Genomic DNA, 18,669 nt, shown 5'->3' on the forward strand with positions numbered 1-18,669 from the left:
CATCCTCAGGTGTCGTGCTGGAAATAGCGAAAGACGGAAAATAATTTTCACAGGCCGCAAAACGCATATAAAATTAAAAACAATTTTTTTCTAAAAAGTTTTAAAAACTTTCAAAAAACATTTCGAATTTGCCGGTCGGGCTAGGTGCTGTTAAACGTACGTGAACGCGCAAGTGGCACCAGACAGTACTACGGACGACTGCCAGGGTAGGGAATATACTGGGTGATCAAAAAGTCAGTATAAATTTGAAAACTTAATAAACCACGGAATAATGTAGGTAGAGAGATAAAAATTGACACACATGCTTTGAATGACATGGGGTTTTATTAGAACAAAAAAAAATCAAATTCACAAAATGTCCGACAGATGGCGCCGGACAGCAAAACGTCAGTGACTGCGCATGACAATCGTGTATAAAAGGAGCTGTAATGAGAGAGAGAATCGTCTTCAGCAAGGTCCTGGAGTCTATCCTCACCTGACGCATCCACCAGCATCTCCGTCAGCACCGCCTCCTTCCCATTACCCAGTGTGGCTTTCGGCCGTCCTTCTCTTCCGACGACCTTCTCCTTCACCTCACTCACCTCCTTTCCGAACAGCTTCATTCCTGTCGCTCCGCAATCTTCCTCTCCCTGGACCTCGAACGTGCTTATGACCGCGTATGGCATTCCGGTCTCCTCTTCAAGCTCCAAACCTTCCCCTTCCCATTAACTACGTCCGTCTGATCGGCTACTTTCTCTCCCGCCGTCCTTCCTATGTCACCGTCCATAACACAGATTCCTACACCTTTTTCCCCTCCGCCGGTGTGCCCCAGGGCACCGTCCTGTTCCCCCTTCTGTACCTTTTGCACACGGCGGACATGCCGCCGCCGTCACCCCCCGTCCACCTTCTCCAGTTTGCCGATGACTCCGCCTTCCTTGCCTTTGCCCCCACCCTGCAGCGCTCCCAACACCTTCTCCAATCCCATCTTGACCGGTTCACCGCTTGGTGCAACCAGTGGTTACACAAGGTCAATCCCTCCAAAACCCAGGTGATCATTGTAGGCAAAACCACCCCTTCCTTCCGTCTCCTTGATTTCTATCTCACCATCTATGGCCATCCTATCGCCCTCACTCCCACCCTTAAGTACCTTGGCGTCACCCTCGAACGTCGCCTCTCCTGGACTCCCCACCACCGGACAATCCAAGCCGAGGCACGCTCCCGACACAGTCTCATCGAGCTCCTCTCTGGCCGTACGTGGGGTCTAGACCCCTCCACCATCCTCCACACCTATAAATCCCTCATCCGCCCTATGTTATGCCCATCCAGCTTGGATCTCCGCCCCCCCTACCTTTTACAAATCCCTCCAAATCCTTGAATGCCATGCTCTCCGCCTCGCCTATCGCATCCATCTACCCTCCCCCACACGGATCCTGTACGATCTCCTCCCCTTCCCCCACCTCCTCCTTTTCCTTGAAAGGATACAGATCCTGTACACCTCCCGTAAACTCGATCCTCCTCACCCACTAGTTTCCCCGATCCTCTCCCACCCCCGCCCGCTGCCGCGCCTGTATTCCCACGTCCCACCCGGTCTCCATCTCTCCACCCTCCTTACCCTCTCCCAAGGTGGCTTCCGCCAGGTCCCTCTCCCTGATGATGCCCTCATCCACTCCATCTACCCCTCCTTTGATCCTCCTTCCCTCTTCCGTTATTTTGCTCCTTTGGCCACCCTCCCACCCTTCTCTCCCTCTTCCCTCCCTCCTCCATTTCTCCCCACTCCTCCCCCGGGCTTCCCTCCCCTGTCCCTCTCCTCCTCCCCCCCTTCCCCTCAGCCACTGCATCCTTGTTCTCCCCTCTCCCCCACCTCACCCTTCTTCCCCTCTTGGCAGGTCCCCAGACTCGCACACGCTAAGTGGCCATTCGCGCGCCAGAGATCATCGCCATCAGTGTCTCGTGTGTCGTCGTGTTTAGTGTTTAGTGTTCAGTGTTCACCGTCACACTCCATCGTTCACCTGTTCCATCGCCATCTTCAGTGTTAGTGCGTCGTGACAACAGTTTGTAGTGTGGATTATCGTCGTGTGTGAACGGCTCCGTGTTTGTCTTTATGTGTCTACTGTTTTATTACCCACGGTTATGTCACATATGTGTTTTCTTTCTGTTCTTTATTTATCTACTCTATGGCTGAAGAGCGGCGTAACATGCTGCTGACAGCCTGCCTGTTTGTACGGGTTTGAAAATAACAATAAAGAAAAACAAAAAAAAAGAGAGAGAATCAGATGCTCCAGCAGTCGCAGCATGTTGACGTTACCTGAAAACGCGCTTTTACTGAAGCTGTATTATCAGAATGGGGAATGTGCTAGTTCAGCGTTACGATCCTATCGCCATAGGAAGGGGATTCAAACGGGTATAGGTCCGGTGACAAATGCAGCTGTGGCGAGAATGATTCCGAGGCCACGGGTTTTTTACACGATAGACCCCGTAGTGGCCGACCGAGCACAAGGCGTAATGCTCCTGAGACAGTTCAGGAAGAAATGGAGACGGGGAAGTCAGAGCTCGTGCAGTCGCACGACGCACCGGCATTCGATACACCACTGTTTGCTTGACACTTAGGCGTACCCTCCGATGCTATCCGTACAAAATCCATCGGCATCATGAACTGTTACTTGGCGATTTAGTGAAGCGGAGGGCATTTGCGGTGTGGGCGTTTCAAAAGATGGGGGAAGGTAACGATTGGTTGAGTAACGTGTTGTGGACCGACGAAGCTCATTTCACGCTCTGAGGGTCTGTCAGCACCCGCATCTGCAGAATTTGGGCTACCGAAAATCCTATAACTATCGTGGAAACTACGTTGTACGATGAGAAAGTCACGGTATGGGTTGGATTTACCACATCTGCCGTTATCTGGCCTTTTTTCTTCGAGGAAATGCGTGATTCTGGTTTTGTAACTGCTACCGTGACGGGCGAGAGGTACGCCGATATGTTACAGAATCGCATCCCCAGCATGGCTGATAAACACCTGCTGGAACATACGACGTTTATGCAGGATGGTGCGCCACCCCATATTGCTAGACGCGTGAAAGATCTCTTGCGCGCGTCGTTTGGTGATGATCGTGTGTTCAGCCGCCACTTTCGTCACGCTTGGTCTCCCAGGTCCCCAGACCTCAGTCCGTGCGATTATTGGCTTTGGGGTTACCTGAAGTCGCAAATGTATCGTGATCGACCGACATCTCTAGGAATGCTGAAAGACAACATCCGACGCCAATGCCTCACCATAACTCCCGACATGCTTTACAGTGCTGTTCACAACATTATTCGTCGACTACAGCTATTGTTGAGGAATGATGGTGGATATATTGAGCATTTCCTGTAAAGAACATCATCTTTGCTTTGTCTTACTTTGTTACGCTCATTATTGCTATTCTGATCAGATGAAGCGCTATCTGTGGGACATTTTTTGAACGTCTGTATTTTTTTTTGGTTCTAATGAAACCCCATGTCATTCCAAGCACGTGTGTCAATTTGTACCTCTCTATCTACATTATTCTGTGATTTATTCAGTTTTCAAATTTATACTGACTTTTTGATCACCCGGTACAACTCACGAAAAATACGTGTGAGTGTTGAGACAATCATCTCGCCGACGCACCCGACAGAAGATATCTGTTTGGTAAAACAACGTGACCTGCTATGTGAAGAAATCTGTAAATGCTGCACATCCTCGTCTAACAGCAATCGTCTCCCCTTCAAGGCCTTCTTTAAGCGACTTTTTTTAAGGGCCTGAAGAAGTGATAATCGCGTGGGGAGAGATCAGGGCAATATAGTGGGTGCTCGAGCCTCTCCTACTTTTCCGTAATGGATGAAGCGGTCTCCCAGATCGACTGGCGCCTTGTGTCGAGCGGCGACCAATGCGGAACTTGGCACACCATTCCACAACGGCAGTTTGCAACATACGTGCTCCCCCTTATACTTTCTCCATTCTCCAATGGCTGACTACCGATGCTTGTCCTTTGGCATCCAAGAGAAGGATAACAGCCTGTTGCTCCTCTTTGCACTCATTTGATAATAGCAGAAGTTGAAAATAATGCTTCAGTTGTAAAATACTTTATTTTCACACTACCGGTTTCGGACAGTTATCAGCCCTTCCTCAGGTGTCATACCGGAAATAGCAGAAAAGAGATAATTTTCACACGCCGCAACTCACACAAAAGTCTAAAAACTATGTTTTATCTAAAAAGCTTTAAAAACTTTTCGAAACCGCCGGTCGGGCTAGGTGCTGTGAAACTTGTGTTCACAGATCTTGTTGTTGTTGTTGTGGTCTTCAGTCCCGAGACTGGTTGGATGCAGATCTCCATGCTACTCTATCCTGTGCAAGCTGCTTCATCTCCCATTACCTACTGGAACCTACATCCTTTTGAATCTGCTTAGTGTATTCATCTCTTGGTCTGCCTCTACGATTTTTACCTTCCACGCTGCCCTCCAATACTAAATTGGTGATCCCTTGATGCCTCAGAATATGTCCTAGCAACCGATCCCTTCTTCTAGTCAAGTTGTGCCACAAACTTCTCTTCTCCCCAATCCTATTCAATACCTCCTCATTAGTTATGTGATCTACCCATCTAATCTTCAGCATTCTTCTGTAGCACCACATTTCGAAAGTTTCTATTCTCTTCTTGCCAAAAACTATTTATCGTCCATGTTTCACTTCCATACAAGGCTACACTCCATACAAATACTTTCAGAAATGACTTCCTGGCACTTAAATCTATACTCGATGTTAACAAATTTCTCTTCTTCAGAAATGCTTTCCTTGCCATTGCCAGTCTACATTTTATATCCTCTCTACTGCGACCATCATAAGTTATTTTGCTCCCCAAATAGCAAAACTCCTTTACTACTTTAAGTGTCTCATTTCCTAATCTAATTCCCTCAGCATCACCCGACTTAATTCGACTACATTCCTTTATCCTCGTTTTGCTTCTGTTGATGTTCATCTTATATCCTCCTTTCAAAACACTATCCATTCCGTTCAGCTGCTCTTCCAAGTCCTTTGCTGTCTCCGACAGAATTATAATGTCATTGGCAAACCTCAAAGTTTTTATTACTTCTCCATGGATTTTTATACCTACTCCGAATTTTTCTTCTGTTTCCTTCACTGCTTGCTCAATATAAAGATTGAATAACATCGGGGATAGGCTACAGCACTGTCTCACTCCCTTCCCAACCACTGCTTCCCTTTCATGTCCCTCGACTCTTATAATTGCCATCTGGTTTCTGTACAAACTGTAAATAGCCTTTCGTTCCCTGTAGTTTACCCCTGCCACCTTCAGAATTTGAAAGAGAGTGTTCCAGTTAACATTGTCAAATGCTTTCTCTAAGTCTACAACTGCTAGAAACGTGGGTTTGCCTTTCCTTAATCTTTCTTCTAAGATAAGTCGTAGGGTCAGTATTGCCTCACGTTTTCCCATATTTCTACGGAATCCAAACTGATCTTCCTCGAGGTCGGCTTCTACCAGTTTTTCCATTCGTCTGTCAAGAATTCGCGTTGGTATTTTGCAACTGTGGCTTATTAAACTGATAGTTCGGTAATTTTCACATCTGTCAACACCTGCTTTCTTTGGGATTGGAATTATTATATTATTCTTGAAGTCTGAGGATATTTCGCCTGTCTCATACATCTTGCTCACCAGATGGTAGAGTTTTGTCAGGACTGGCTCTCCCAAGGCCGTCAGTAGTTCTAATGGAATGTTGTCTACTCCCGGGGCCTTGTTTCGACTCAGGTCTTTCAGTGCTCTGTCAAACTCTTCACGCAGTATCGTATCTCTCATTTCATCTTCATCTACATCCTCTTCCATTTCCATAATATTGTCCCCAAGTACATCGCCCTTGTACAGACCCTCTATATACTCCTTCCACCTTTCTGCTTTCCCTTCTTTGCTTAGAACAGGGTTTTCATCTGAGCTCTTGATATTCATACTAGTGCTTCTCTTTTCTCCAAAAGTCTCTTTAATTTTCCTGTAGGCAGTATCTATCTTACTCCTAGTGAGATAAGCCTCTACATCCTTAGATTTGTCCTCCAGCCATCCCTGCTTAGCCATATTGCACTTCCTGTCAATCTCATTTTTGAGACGTTTGTATTCCTTTTTGCCTGCTTCATTTACTGCATTTTATTTTTTCTCCTTTCTTTAATTAAATTCAGTATTTCTTCTGTTACCCAAGGAGTTGTACTAGCCCTTGCCTTGTTACCTACTTGATCCTCTGCTTCCTTCACTACTTCATACCTGAAAGCTACCCATTCTTCTTCTACTGTATTCCTTCCCCCTATTCTTGCGAATTGTTCCCCTATTTTCTCCCTGAAACTCTGTACAACCTCTGGTTTAGTCAGTTTATCCAGGTCCCATCACTTTAAATTCCCATCTTTTTGCAGTTTCTTCAGTTTTAATCTACAGTTCATAACCAATAGATTGTGGTCAGAGTCCACATCTGCCTCTGGAAATGTCTTACAATTTAAAACGTGGTTCCTAAATCTCTGTCTTACCATTATATAATCTATCTGAAACCTGTCAGTATCTCCAGGATTCTTCCATGTATACAACCTCCTTTCATGATTCTTGAACCAAGTGTTAGCTATGATTAAGTTGTGCTCTGTGCTCACAAATCTTATATAATGTAAACCTCGATTAGTTGTCAACTGTTGATTAACAATTTTAAATGACTGATGAAGAAAAAACAAAATTATGTAAAAATATACGATATAAGTTAAAAGTGCATTATGCATAGTAAAGGAGTGTAATGAACATGTCGGTCCAGAACTGTGGTAAACTGAGTGGAAGTTGCGATATAAAATTATTATATAAACCGTAAGAGCAATGAAACTTTCCTTTTACATGAGTGGCAAATAAGTTTTAAATTTAGTGGGGATATATAACTGGCAACGTGGAACAACGCGCTACAGTCATCTGTTAAAAGAACATGCACATGGGCCACTCCTACTTACAAGCTCTTGTTACTGATCGACTTGGAAAGCAGCGAAACCTTACAGTCTATACTGTCAGAAAGTAATACGTCAATTAATAGCTAGCAGTAATACCATTAAAAGGACACATTAAAAGTGGGGTCAATTTGTTGATTAGATGATTGTCTCAACACTGCTATGGCATAGCAGTTCTGGACTGCACGTCCTTCGAATGGCAACTGTTTGACCGCCTTTTATACTTACCAATAACGCACACAAGTAATGAAAATAGGTTTTTAACGAAACTGATTGTTGTTGTTGTTGTTGTTGTGGTCTTCAGTCCAGAGACTGGTTTGATGCTGCTCTCCATGCTACTCTATCCTGTGCTAGCTTCTTCATCTGCCAGTACCTGCTGCAACCTACTTCAACGACAATAACATGACATCTCTCCCTGAGTGTGTTGTCAGAAGTGCCTGATCGGGTCACATTTCGCCACATTTTGTGTAAGTACATGTGAGGTGGAGTAGTGAGCGGAAATTTGTGACAAACTGAGAGAAAACAATGAACTAAATACCATTTGATTGGGACAACAACTAGGGGCACGAAACAGAACGGAAAATGAAAGTACAGAAACGTACATAACCTCTTCGAAACAGCTCTCCAAAATACGCAATAATTTCTTCATGGCTAGTTTGGAGATGACATGCTGTCAAAAAAAAAAAAATACGAAAACGAGCACTACAATTGATGTATAATAATACAGTTCAGTTAGCGATGTAATTTTAAGGTTAGTATCTAAACAAAACGAAGCAAACTGCAAATATTGTATTTCTTAGGCCTACAGCAGTAAAATTATCACAAATGTGATATTGTACTACACAGAAATAAATATTTGACTCACAGAAGATGACACATTGGTGTCGAAACACGTCTGGGTTGATATAAAAATAAAGTAATTGTGTTTGCATAACGCTGATTTCCAAAACAACCCAGTTTTAAAATCGCCAACAGGTGATTTTTTACCCCCACGCTGTCCTCCAATACTAATTGGTGATCCCTTGATGCCTCAGAATATGTCCTACCAACTGATCCCTTCTTCTAGTCAAGTTGTGCCACATACTCCTCTTCTCCTCAATTCTATTCAATACCTTCTTATTAGTTATGTGATCTACTCATCTAATCTTCAGCATTCTTCTGTAGCACCACATTTCGAAAGCTTCTATTACCTTCTTGTCTAAACTATTTATCATCCACGTTTCAGTTCCATATATGGCTACACTCCATACAAATACTTTCAGAAACGACTTCCTGACACATAAATCTATACTCGATGTCAACAAATTTCTCTTCTTCCGAAACGCTTTCCTTGCCATTGTCAGTCTATATTTTATATCCTCTCTACTTCGACCATGATCAGTTATTTTGATCCCCAGATAGCAAAACTCCTTTACTACTTTAAGTGTCTCATTTCCTGATCTGATTCCCTCAGCATCACCCGACTTAATTCGACTACACTCCCTTATCCTTGTTTTACTTTTGTTGATGTTCATCTTATATCCTCCTTTCAAGACACTGTCCATTCCGTTCAGCAGCTCTTCCAAGTCCTTTGCTGTCTCTGACAGAATTACAATGTCATCGGCGAACGTCAAAGTTTTTATTTCTTCTCCATTGATTTTAATACCTATTCTGGACTTTTCTTTTGTTTCCTTTACTGCTTGCTCAATATACAGATTAAATAGCATTGGGGAGAGGCTACAACCCTGTCTCACTCCCTTCCCAACCACTGCTTCTCTTTCATACCCCTCGACTCTGCCATCTGGTTTCTGTACAAATAGTAAATAGCCTTTCGCTCCCTGTATTTTACCCTTGCCACCTTTAGAATTTGAAACAGAGTATTCGAGTCAATATTGTCAAAAGCCTTCTCTAAGTCTACAAATGCTAGAAAGGTAGGTCTGCCTTTCCTTAATCTATTTTCTACGATAAGTCGTAGAGTCAGTATTGCCCCACGTTTTCCAACATTTGTACGGAATCCAAACTGACCTTCCCCGAGGTCGGCTTCTACCAGTTTTTCCATTCGTCTGTAAAGAATTCGTGTTAGTATTTTGCAGCCGTGGCTTATTAAACTGATAACAACTGTTATTTTTAGTGTGTCAAATCTTAAAACTCTAACGAAAATCCTTAGCATCGACAATTTTCCTGAAATTGATACTCAAAATTTATAAAAGCTATTTTAATGAGGTACGGTACATACTTTTTTTGAATTTGTTATTAAGAAACATCAGAGGTATATGAGTGTATACGCAGAGCAGGTTCTAGGGACAAATGGTGAATCATCCTAGCAGTGATATGGGCCACACTGACATAAGGTACTTTGGTGACGGACAGAATGTTAGGGCTCTCCGAGTATGCGATAGGCTCTAGTCTACACTGCAAAGCAGGATAGCCAGTGGTCTGTGGAACATATGACGGCAGAGTGCAATGCTCGAAACATACACCGCGTTACGGACACCTGTCACTGGAGGCAGTATTACGCTATGCGGAACATTGATCTGGGTTTCCATGGGACCTGTGGCAGTAATCGAAGGCACAATCGCAGCTGTGCACTAAGTGAGCATAACTGCAGACCACTTCATCTGTTCTTGCCTGATATCTTGCCCTGACAGCGGTGGCATTGTCCAGCGGGACAACCTTCCATCTCACAAGGCCAGAATCACGTTACAGTAGTTTGAAGAGCAGAGCAGTGAATTCACGCTGATGTCTGGGACGCTACTGCACGCCACACCCACAAACCACCGGTCAGTAATTTAGACATCTCGTGTCATATACGGCCGGATCCTCCCAAGAACATGACGAGTCCAGAATCGCTTCTATATGGCGTTCCAAAGTTAAACCAAAACACTACAAAGCAGCCTATTTAAGTTGGGCAACGGCAGGTTCTACAGAGTGGCCCACGGGAAGTGGTACATTTCTCAGTTGACCACCCTGCTAAGATGTACACTCCTGGAAATTGAAATAAGAACACCGTGAATTCATTGTCCCAGGAAGGGGAAACTTTATTGACACATTCCTGGGGTCAGATACATCACATGGTCACACTGACAGAACCACAGGCACATAGACACAGGCAACAGAGCATGCACAATGTCGGCACTAGTACAGTGTATATCCACCTTTCGCAGCAATGCAGGCTGCTATTCTCCCATGGAGATGATCGTAGAGATCCTGGATGTAGTCCTGTGGAACGGCTTGCCATGCCATTTCCACCTGGCGCCTCAGTTGGACCAGCGTTCGTGCTGGACGTGCAGACCGCGTGAGACGACGCTTCATCCAGTCCCAAACATGCTCAATGGGGGACAGATCCGGAGATCTTGCTGGCCAGGGTAGTTGGCTTACACCTTCTAGAGCACGTTGGGTGGCACGGGATACATGCGGACGTGCATTGTCCTGTTGGAACAGCAAGTTCCCTTGCCGGTCTAGGAATGGTAGAACGATGGGTTCGATGACGGTTTGGATGTACCGTGCACTATTCAGTGTCCCCTCGACGATCACCGGTGGTGTACGGCCAGTGTAGGAGATCGCTCCCCACACCATGATGCCGGGTGTTGGCCCTGTGTGCCTCGGTCGTATGCAGTCCTGATTGTGGTGCTCACCAGCACGGCGCCAAACACGCATACGACCATCATTGGCACCAAGACAGAAGCGTCTCTCATCGCTGAAGACGACACGTCTCCATTCGTCCCTCCATTCACGCCTGTCGCGACACCACTGGAGGCGGGCTGCACGATGTTGGGGCGTGAGCGGAAGACGGCCTAACGGTGTGCGGGACCGTAGCCCAGCTTCATGGAGACGGTTGCGAATGGTCCTCGCCGATACCCCAGGAGCAACAGTGTCCCTAATTTGCTGGGAAGTGGCGGTGCGGTCCCCTACGGCACTGCGTAGGATCCTACGGTCTTGGCGTGGATCCGTGCGTCGCTGCGGTCCGGTCCCAAGTCGACGGGCACGTGCACCTTCCGCCGACCACTGGCGACAACATCGATGTACTGTGGAGACCTCACGCCCCACGTGTTGAGCAATTCGGCGGTACGTCCACCCGGCCTCCCGCATGCCCACTATACGCCCTCGCTCAAAGTCCGTCAACTGCACATACGGTTCACGTCCACGCTGTCGCGGCATGCTACCAGTGTTAAAGACTGCGATGGAGCTCCGTATGCCACGGCAAACTGGCTGACACTGACGGCGGCGGTGCACAAATGCTGCGCAGCTAGCGCCATTCGACGGCCAACACCGCGGTTCCTGGTGTGTCCGCTGTGCCGTGCATGTGATCATTGCTTGTACAGCCCTCTCGCAGTGTCCGGAGCAAGTATGGTGGGTCTGACACACCGGTGTCAATGTGTTCTTTTTTCCATTTCCAGGAGTGTATATGTGCTCGCGCCATCTACCGCACCTGGGTGGACCCATCTAGTATGCCATTCAGTTCAATATGGAACGTCGGTCAGTGCAGGTGCGTATTGAGGTAGTTCGTTTGGGTTTTGTTTTAGTGTGCAAAAACAACTGAGGTCATAAGCGACTATGTCATAGCCTTAGAACAGTAACAAGTAAAAGAAGCAGTGGAGCAGTTCCGCCATGTGCAAAGTGTTGTGACTGTATAATGTGCAAAGTGCTGCAGAAGAGAGAGCCATTTGCGTGTTCCATACAAGAGGACATCAATTTCGATAAAACAAAGGTGTGGGACGTGTTCTATAACCAAATGGACGTGAAATGACAGTTTCGAAGCCGGAAAAATCCAACGAGTTCCTGTAGCTTTGCAACGAAGTCCATACCGATCTGTCCGTCGACATTTCAGAACAATACAAGTCCCTTGCACATCTTTTCCGACGGCTGTGAAACAGCATTTAAAGTTTCGTCCTTAAAAGCTGCAAGTAGCTCAATAGTCACGGGCGGCAAAGAAAGTGAGTAGGAGCAATTTCTGCACATAATTACTGGACAGAACTGAGCAGAATGAAGCATTTCTGAGAAACCTTGTGATGTCTGATGAGGCACATTTTCATCTTAATGGGTTTGTCAGTAAATAAAACTTCCGATATTTCCGCGGACACAAACGACAAGCTCATTCATGAAAAGGCCCTCGATAGTGCGAAGCTCATCGCCTGGTATATTGTTCGACAGTCCATTGGAATCGCTGGGCCAGAGAATGTCAATTTTTAGCGGTATGCGGTCATGATTAATAATTGGGCATTGGCGACTAAACGACATATGGTTTTAGCAAGATCAGGCTACAGCCTGCACTGCCCTTAATTCAGTGCCTACAGTAGGCGCCATTTGGCAGCTCGATTACTCTCACGATTCGGTGCTATCCCATAACCAGCGACGTCACCTCACCTTTCAGTCCCTGATTTTTACTTCGTGGAGTCGTCTGAAGAACATAGTTTTTTATGTTAATTCCACAACACTGATGAGAGCCGAAATCCAGGAAGAGACAGAGACAATGCCTCAAGAGATGACTGAGGACGTAACGAGAAGCCTCCACGGACATCTTCAGCATGCGATCGCCAATGATGGGAGCCATTCGTGTGATGTACAGTATTTTTTACGAAATACGAGTAAAATTGTGTTGAGTTTTATGTAATGGAAATGTGTGTAAAGCAGTTATCTGTAGGTTATAATGGTGTAAATTACTCGAACACTCATAATAATCAAACTGTTAGTTGGTTGGTTAATTTGGGGACGGGGACCAAACAGCGAGGTCATCAGCCCCGGTGGATTAGAAAAGGATGGGGAAGGAAGTCGGCTGTGCCATTTCAAAGGAGCAATCCCGACATTTGCCTGAAGCAATTTAGGGAAATCACGGAAAACTTAAGTAAGGATGGTCGGACGCGGGTTTGAACCGTCGTCCTCCCGAATGCGAATCCAGTGTGATAGCAACTGCGCCACCCCATTCGGTAAACAAAACGGATATGTACTGCTTCCCATGAGCTACCCTATATCTTACACAAAAGAAAGCAATCACTACTTTCATATGCAAAATATACACTGCACAGTCACATTAACTCCTGCGAGATCTACAGGAAGCAAGTCAATGAGGTTCTGGTAGGTACCTGCAGAGACGTGGAGCCATGCTGACTCGAGTGCCGTGGTCAGCTGTGCTACGTATCTTGGCTGAGGATCCATGGCGGGGACGGCCCGATCGAGGTCCTTTCGTAAATTTTCCATCGGGTTTATATCCGGGGAGAGTTTAGTGGTAAGGGGAGTACGGTAAAGTCATCCTGGTGCTCTTGGAATAATGCACGTACACAAAGACTATGTGACACTCTGCATTGTCCTACTGCTAGATGCCATCGTGCTAAAGAAAAACAAACTGTATGTAGGGGTGGACATGGTTCCCAAGAACAGATGCAAAATTGTCTTGAACAGTTGCGCCTTCCAGAATGATGAGATCACTCAGGGAATGTCCTCTGGCGTGGAATCTTCCGACAATTGTTGCAGGGTGTTGCTTTCAGACGTTTCACGCCGTACACGCCGACGGCGATCTGTCCGATGGAGCGTAAAACGTGATTCCTTTGAAAATGTCATCTGCCGCCACTCAGTGAACATGTTCAGCATGGGTGTGTGAACCAGGCGCCCGCTGTGGAGGTCAATACGCAGCAACGTCTGCAGATTGGTCGTTGAGCAGACACTGCTGGGGTAGCCCCTTGGTTCATTTGGGCTGTCAGCTGCTCAACAGTCGCACGTCTATTAGCCCGTACACATCTCTGCAACCATCGTTCACCGCTATCATTTATGGCTACAGTTGCCTTGGCGGCAGTTTTGGACAGCGACATTTTGCCACCCACGGTATACTTTAGCCACAGCGGCATATGAACAGTTTACAAACTTAGCTTCCACCATTGACCCTAAAGCCAATGAATCTTGCCCTTTTGGACTTCAGATAAATCTATACGTTTCCTTATTACAGCGACTGTACTGTTGACCGTGTCCCTCCCACGTTCTTCGTACACAGTTCACTGCTAGTGCTGCCACCAGCCATCTATGAGTGGCCATTGTACACTGATGTCGAACACAGATGTGGTCACACTAATAGGTGTGGACATTGTACTTTTACACTGCTAGCCTTTAGAATTCCAACAGCATCACGACGACGTCCAACGAACGTCAAATCGTCATGAAATGTGCTACATGTTTGGATATACAGGGCGTCCCGTTTATCTTGACCACCCTAAATAACTGTTTGTCCAGATGCAAATTACAAAATGGTTCAAGCAAATGTTCTTTAGTCGTCAAGGAGGCATCAGTCAGCATGATTGCCTTCGCTGTAACTTTGTTTTTTACAAAGATATGAAAAGCTGTATGTGTTCTTTAAATGGCACCCTGTATTTTTATGGGGTAACTTATTTCCTCTCCTAAAGATCTATTCAAAAATGTATCACAGTGTAACATTCACGTTATTAATTACGTAACACAACATTGACTTTGAGCCCGGGATCACAAACTCGTCCACTTGCTGGAGTTGTCAGAAAACAGATGAAAACCTAGTAAAAACATAACACAAAATTGACTTTGACTCTCCTGTACCATTGCCCAGGAGTAGAACATTCAAAGTTGCTCCAAGTGGTGACCCTGAACGCCGATACACTGGTGCACTGGTTGAATGAAAGAAATATTTACTGCTTCCAGTGTTGCCTGCTGAAGAGAATTACAAGCAAGCACGATACCTTCTTTCATGTCCTCTGGAGTTGTTGGAATATCGCGATAGACAAAGTCTTTAATGCATCCCTAAAGAAAAAAAGTCCAGAGGATTTAAATCAGTAGCCCTAACAGGCCAAGTAATTGTTCCTCCTCGAGCAATCCATCTGGCAGGATACCTTCGCTTCAGAACACGACGTGCACGCAAGGCATTACCTGCTGGACATCCATTGTGTTGATACCACGTAAGCATTCTGGTTCTTAGCGGCACTTCATCCGGGAGAGAAGGAAGAATGAGGAAGTTGGCATACGCTGTGCCGTTTAGACTACCATTGATGAAATAAGGGACAATAATTGTAGTACCAAGCATCCCACACCAGACGTTAACTCTCCACTGACGCTGATGTTCCACCTGTCTAAGCCATCGTGGGTTGTCGCTGGATTTTTTTAAAGTGCTTTATCTGAAAACTACCTTGAGCAGTTAAACAGAGAACCGACTCGTGGCGATAACATATTAGACCTTCTGGTGACAAACAGACCCGAACTATTTGAAACAGTTAACGCAGAACAGAGAATCAGCGATCATAAAGCGGTTACTGCATCGATGATTTCAGCCGTAAATAGAAATATTAAAAAAGGTAGGAAGATTTTTCTGTTTAGCAAAAGTGACAAAAAGCAGAATTCATTGTACCTGACGGCTCAACACAAAAGTTTTGTCTCAAGTACGGATAGTGTTGGGGATCAGTGGACAAAGTTCAAAACCATCATACAATATGCGTTAGAAGAGTATGTGCCAATCAAGATCGTAAGAGATGGAAAAGAGCCCTCGTGGTGCAACAGCCGAGTTAGAAAACTGCTGCGGAAGCAAAGGGAACTTCACAGCAAACATAAACACAACCAAAGCCTTGCAGACAAACAAAAATTACGCGAACGCAAATGTAGTGTGAGGAGGGCTATGCGAGAGGCGTTCAATGAATTCCAAAGCAAAGTTCTATGTACTGACTTGGCACAAAACCCTAATAAATTTTGGTCTTATGTCAAAGTGGTAGGTGGATCAAAACAAAATGTCCAGACACTCTGTGACCAAAATGGTACTGAAACAGAGGCTGACAGACTAAAGGCCGAAATACTAAATGTCTTTTACCAAAGCTGTTTCACAGAGGAAGACTGCACTGTAGTTCCTTCTCTAGATTGTCGCACAGATGACAAAATGGTAGATATCGAAATAGACGACACATTGATAAAGAAACAATTAAAATCGCTCAAGAGGAAAGGCCGCTGGACCTGATGGGATACCAGTTCGATTTTACACAGAGTACGCGAAGAACTTGCCCCCCTTCTTGCAGCGGTGTACCGCAGATCTCTAGAAGAGCGTAGCGTTCCAAAGGATTGGAAAAGGGCGCAGGTCATCCCCGTTTTCAAGAAGGGACATCGAACAGATGTACAGAACTATAGACCTATATCTCTAACGTCCATCAGTTGTAGAATTTTGCAAGACGTATTATGTTCGAGTGTAACGACTTTTCTGGAGACTAGAAATCTACTCTGTAGGAATCAGCATGGGTTTCGAAAAAGAGGATCATGTGAAACCCAGCTCGCGCTATTCGTCCACGAGACTCAGAGGACCATAGACACAGGTTCCCAGGTAGATGCCGTGTTTCTAGACTTCCGCAAGGCGTTCGATTCAGTTCCCCACAGTCTTTTAATGAACAAAGTAAGAGCATCTGGACTATCAGACCAATTGTGTGATTGGATTGAGGAGTTCCTAGATAACAGAACGCAGCATGTCATTCTCAATGGAGAGAAGTCTTCCGAAGTAAGAGTGATTTCAGGTGTGCCGCAGGGGAGTGTCGTAGGACCGTTGCTATTCACAATATACATAAATGACCTTGTGGATGACATCGGAAGTTTACTGATGCTGTGCTGCGAATACATAGAAAGAAAGTTGCCTTATCATTTAGCTACAATATAGCAGGTCAGCAACTGGAAGTAGTTAATTCCATAAATTATCTGGGAGTACGCATTAGGAGTGATTTAAAATGGGATGATCATATAAAGTTGATCGTCGGTAAAGCAGATGCCAGACTGAGATTCATTGGAAGAATCCTAAGGAAATGCTATCCGAAAACAAAGGAAGTGGGATACAGTACGCTTGTTCGCCCACCGCTTGAATACTGCTCAGCAGTGTGGGATTCGTACCAGATAGGGTTGATAGAAGAGATAGAGAAGATCCAACGGAGAGCAGCGCACTTCGCTACAGGATCATTTAGTAATCGCGAAAGCGTTACGGAGATGATAGATAAACTCCAATGGAAGACTTTGCAGAGAAGACGTTCAGTAGCTCGGTACGAGCTTTTGTTGAAGATTCGAGAACATACCTTCACCGAGGAGTCAAGCAGTATATTGCTCCCTCTTATGTATATCTCGCGAAGAGGCCATGAGGATAAAATGAGAGAGATTACGTCCCACACAGAGGCATACCGACAATCCTTCTTTCCATGAACAATACGAGACTGGAATAGAAGAGAGAACCGATAGAGGCACTCAAGGTACCCTCTGCCACACATCGTCAGGTGGCTTTCGGAGTATGGATGTAGATGTAGATGTAGATCAATAATGCATTTTCCTTGTATTTACCCGTCCTTTGTTTGAGAAGGAACATTCATCGGTAAATAGAACATTGGAGAAGAAGTTCTGGTTGGCGAGGATTTGCTGCTGTGCCGACTGACAGAACTGTACACGATTCTGGAAATCAGAATCCTATGCAATTCTTGGTGTAGGTATACATGAAAAGGATGAAACCGGTGACGTGTTAGAATATGATGTACACTGGTTTCAGAAATTCCAATCTCGTGTTCAAGCTGTCGTGTGCTCACATGTGAAATCATAGCAACGGAAGCGAGAACAGTAACTTCGGCAGCTTCATCTGTGCGAGTGCTATGATTGCGTTGTCATGGGTTGAAACTTCCCGTTACCTGACGGGTCGCAACAAGACGAAAAAACATCCGTCGTGATGGTGGGTTCTTGTCAGGATATCGCTCTCTGTACAGTTCCGCTGCCTGCGTAGCATTTCGCCTTCCTTCAACAACAACAAAAGAAACGTTATGTCGATGCACTTTGTAGGAAGGACAGTCTTTACTGTATGCCTACTCTACACAACAGTATTTGAAAGGACTAAACTACTGTACTAAATGTACCCGCACATAAGAAAACAGTATTGCTATTACCGTTCTGCTAACTTTCATTATCCATAGATGAGTAGCATTTCTACCTTCTCTTCATTGGTGTACATTCTACACACAATTCTTCAACTGACGATGGTTGACGGAATGACGGGTGTGCATTCTACTTATGTTTACATTTGTCCTCTGTGATCGTCAGCACGTGGTTGTGATCCATAACCCCGAGTACCTGCACTAAGCGCTGGGAGCGTCAACGTCAGTCTTGTCTTATGTAATTAATAACGGTGTGTTTCAGTGAATGGTACACTGTGATACATTTTTGAATAGGTCTTTAGGAGAGGAAATGAATTACCAAATAAAAAATACAGGGTGCCATTTAAAGAAGTCATACCGCTTTTCATATCTTTGGAAAAAACAAAGTTACAGCGAAGGCAATCATGCTGACTGATGCCCCCCTGACGGCTAAAGAAAATTTGCTTGAAACATTTTGCAATTTGCATCTGAATAAACAGTTATTTAGGATGGTCAAGATAAATGGGGCATCCCTTATAAAAGATCATTATTTCTGCAGCACCATACAAGGCAGATAGTAGCATCGGCATAATTCACAAATCGTGTTTTAATCATTGTAGGTTGGGATAAGATAGTGTTGTGCCGTGTGTATGAAGGAGAAACATCCAGCAGTACATGTTGGAAATCGACAGCGGCAGAATCAAGATCTTCCAAAAGTTCAGAGTATCGTTATGTGCTATTGCTGCTTCCTTTGGTCGTGATCCCATGACTGTTTTGCGAATTGGGATTCGATGGGTTCAGGAGGGTCATACTCAACTCCACACGGGACTTCAACGGCCCCACGCGACTAGCGACCGAGACGACAGA

At 45.2% G+C, this 18,669-nt stretch overlaps 1 protein-coding gene across 1 annotated transcript in view; it reads right to left on the minus strand.

The window, feature by feature from the left end:
* Positions 1–18,669, minus strand: part of LOC126424586 (potassium voltage-gated channel protein eag-like) — a 215,855-nt gene that overhangs the window by 76,661 nt on the left and 120,525 nt on the right. The window lies entirely within an intron of this gene.

Source organism: Schistocerca serialis, chromosome 10, assembly GCF_023864345.2.
Source record: "Schistocerca serialis cubense isolate TAMUIC-IGC-003099 chromosome 10, iqSchSeri2.2, whole genome shotgun sequence".
Lineage (NCBI taxonomy): Eukaryota > Metazoa > Arthropoda > Insecta > Orthoptera > Acrididae > Schistocerca > Schistocerca serialis.